This window comes from Mus caroli, chromosome 2 (genome assembly GCF_900094665.2).
Source record: "Mus caroli chromosome 2, CAROLI_EIJ_v1.1, whole genome shotgun sequence".
NCBI lineage: Eukaryota > Metazoa > Chordata > Mammalia > Rodentia > Muridae > Mus > Mus caroli.
Window position 1 is genome coordinate 158,936,451 of NC_034571.1, and position 3,988 is coordinate 158,940,438.

General features: G+C 48.8%; 1 pseudogene; it reads right to left on the reverse strand.

Moving 5' to 3' along the window:
• Positions 1-170: 170 nt before the first annotated feature.
• On the reverse strand, positions 171-1,712 carry LOC110307555 (annotated as a pseudogene).
• Between the last annotated feature and the right edge of the window lie 2,276 nt (positions 1,713-3,988).

Sequence of the window (3,988 nt, forward strand, 5' to 3'; positions counted from 1 at the left end):
AAAAAAAAAAAAAGACTGACAAAGGCTGTGAACTATAAAAGCCTTATTCACGGGGTACAGATACATAAAAACACACTGATCAATTTCTCAATCTGACATAATTCTTCCAAGCCCGCTGTCTCTGTTGCTTTATGGTTGCCCATTCCCGCCACACAGGGTGACGGAGGACATCAGGAGCGCCAGAAGGAGGTTGTCAGAAAGCCTCTGGGCACAGGAGTCTCTCTGCGTTGCAGACGTTTCTCCAAGAACTGCTTCAGACGTATGAAAGAGCCCATCTGTCCTGAGCTCGTGATGATGGCTTCAATTCTGGGGAAGTCGTCCTCTTGGATGAGAAGTATCATCTTTCAGAACTGGACCTGGTACTGCTTCATGAGGGTGTTCCCACACACCTCGTAGAAGTCAAACAGGAGGGTGGCTGTCACATCTGAGAGAGGCTCCATGTGTAAGACCTGTGCCAACCAGCGCCAGCCACGATTTAAGCCATGAAGATGAGCCTCCTGCTGGTTCCCATATGGCCACTGGAGCTGGATGATGGCGGCATACAGACGGATCATCCCAGACATGTGTTTTAGAAAGTTATCCTGTTGCTCAACCTTGGAATCCGTCACTTGGTAGCCAAGCATCCGTTGATAGTCCTCCAAAGCCATCCCTTCCTTGAAAGCTGGGTAGAAAGAAACAGAGTATGGACACTTCTTGTGGAGATGAGCAAGAATGAGGTCTCCCACTTTGGGATGGAGCATCCAGATACCGGATGCCACCACGGCAATGGGGAATGCCGCTTCCTAGTGAGAGGCCACTTCCTCCTCCCCTTGTTTCACAAATTTCTCTGCCAGTTTGTACTGGACAAAGTCCAGCCCCTGAGGGTTAAGAGTGACAGACACGGAACAGCCACCAGACTGAACAGACTTTCCAGAGAGAAGGCTATGGATCTTGTGAAAGACCTCCTTCAGCTTTGAACCTGCCATGGTGGAGATCTGGCTCACTGGGATGGTGGCTGCCTTCCGCAAGTCCATCTTTATCTTTTTGGTCTGACTATCCTTGCTGCTGGTCAGGTCCTCGAAGGCCAACACGCACGTGGCAGAAGCATCCTGAAGTTGCCGGTACCACTGCATCGTGCTATCTTGTACCTTCACCTGCAGCTCTTCGTTCTGTGTTCCTACTGGGCTTGGGCTGGGTGCAGAGGTCTGGGTGGGAGCCCCTGGCCCCTGCTGCACCGGTGACTCCTGCAGCTTGACCTGGGCCTCCTCTTCATGCTTCTTCTTCACTTGAGAGGCTCTGGTGATCTCCTGCTCCAAATTTGAGAGGAGGTCCCACATTTCCTGCAGGGCTCGCTCTGCCTCAGCTTAGTTCTCTGCTGTGGGAAAACCACTCTCCAAGGTGGTGTGAATGATGCCGGAGATGAGGCCATACAGCTGGTTGCTCAGGATCTGGAGGGCACCAGGCCCACATTCAGCAGGTCTTTGTGCTGACTAGAGGTTGAGCTGCAGGACCTCCTCTTGCAGGGGGTACAGGCTGTGCAGACGGACCTGACCTTCCTCCTTCTGAAGCTGCTCCTGCTCTGCCTGCTTCACACGCTGCTGCTCTGCCTCTCTAAGCTTTAGGTTGAGAATCTTGGCTCTGTGCCAGTGCTTCTCTTTCGGCTTTTCCTGATGGCCCGGGGCTTCCTTGGTACTGATAAACAAGGCAGGTTCAGGGGTGTTTTCCCAAGACATTTCCCACCTCCCCTGCTGTCACATTAGGCCTCCTCCAAAGCTGTACACTCCTCTAGGCTGGAAGCCTCTTTGCCTATTTTTCACCTTGGGGTTTCTCTGGGAAAGCATCAAGCTGACCACACAGACAGATACCTGCAACAGGCACTCAGGAAGACTCACCTCTTCTCCAAATCCTATTTTTTTTTGTTGTTGTTGTTGTTTTTCGAGACAGGGTTTCTCTGTATAGCCCTGGCTGTCCTGGCACTCACTTTGTAGACCAGGTTGGCCTCGAACTCAGAAATCAGCCTGCCTCTGCCTCCCAAGTGCTGGGATTAAAGGCGTGTGCCACCACCGCCCGGCCAAATCCTATTTTTTTTTTTAAAGATTTATTTATTTATTATATGTAAGTACACTGTAGCTGTCTTCAGACACTCCAGAAGAGGGCGCCAGATCTCATTGCGGATGGTTGTGAGCCACCATGTGGTTGCTGGGATTTGAACTCTGGACCTTCGGAAGAGCAGTCGGGTGCTCTTACCCACTGAGCCATCTCACCAGCCCCCAAATCCTATTTTTAATGATGGTTCTTAAATACTTTAACCTCCCTGGTAGACCACCTACAGAGGTGGTAGAAAAGAAAGGATACAGGGGAAACGAACCTGTCTAGAAAAGTTCTTTGGAGCAACTCCCCGTCTGTGTTGTCTGGAAATCGGCAATCTAGTTCACAGGTCAGCAGTTGAAGCTCAATTTACTCACAAACAACTTCACAGATACACCAGCAGTCCAGTTCAGACAGACAGGCCTCAGCTTTGTTCGAGTCAACAAGAAGGACCAAAAAGAACACCAGGTTAAGTTTTCCACTGTGCCTCAGTGAAGCGAAGATCAGCAGAGAATGGAGACCCACAGTGTTACACCAGCTGTACCAGCAAGCCAAGCTCTGTCTCGTCACTTCATCCATTCCTATTTATACCCTCCAAACATGTGTTCTCCACAGTCCTTGTCGTCTCAGCTCCGTCTTGCCTCAGCACACGCATCCAATCAGCCCAAGTCTTCAGAGTCCTAACAAATGGAGCTTAACTACTCAATGTAAGGTGGACCAACACATGTATTTGGTTAGTAAAGATTTTTTTTTTTTGAGACAGGGTTTCTCTGTATAGCCCTGGCTGTCCTGGAACTCACTCTGTAGACCAGGCTGGCCACGAACTCAGAAATTCGCCTGCGTCTGCCTCCCAAGTGCTGCAATTAAAGGCGTGCGCCACCACACATAGCCAGAATCTTTTATCACGTGTCTTTTCATGTGTTGTTTTAGCAAAACAACCTCTCGCCTGTGTCTGTTTTGATGAAATGTTGCTTCAGGAGTCTGCCTTAGTCATTCACCCGTGTCCACTTCTGGAAAACACGTCTTTATTTCTTGCCCCAGCAAAACACCCCTCAACACAACTGACTATCCGAAGAGCCCGTAAGTTTCTACTTCAAACAGGACCAGGAATGACTCAAAGACAGCTAGCTGTGTGACCATAGCTCACCCAGCACAGGTGACAGCTCACAAAGCTAGGAACCTTGAGCTCACTGCACAGCCTGCAGGCAGGTCAACAGGTTGGAGAGTGTCCCTTCTAGGTGACTCAGTTGGTCTAAAGCTCTTACAGGAAGCTTAGCTGGTTTCTGCTTTTTTTCCAGGCACCTGGTCTGATCACAGTCTTTGCAGGTTGGGCTTGTCTGAGAATCTTTGCTACTTTTACTGCTTACTCTGCTAAGGAGAGGCCTCCTAGTGGATCTGCTCAGTTTTGGGGACTGCCGGAATCTATTTTGACTTTTTTATTATTCTGTTTAAGCTTCCCTGCAGGATTAAATGTTTCAATCTCAAAAGAAACTATTGTACTCTACTGATCAAGAGAATGTAATAGAATACCTGGTAGTGACTAAAAATGCGCTGGGCTTGTGTCCCCAACTCCCTTTAAGGGCAAGAGGAAGACTTCACAAAGACAAAGTGAACTGCCAAGAATAAAGAATAACTTTGTATCTAAGAATAAACTTCTCTTCTACCCACAGCGCATGGGCCCATCTGCTCATCAAATTGGCTACACTTAGTTGGCCAATGTGTTTGTCATAAGTCTGGCTACAAAAATCCAAGAATGAAATGGACAAACTTTCTCAAAAAACAGGTGACATGTAAATATTTTTCTTCTTGTTGTTGTTAAGGACACTGCATGTGCCGGGCGTGGTAGCACACGCCTTTAATCCCAGCACTTGGGAGGCAGAGGCAGGCGGATTTCTGAGTTCGAGGCCAGCTTGGTCTACAA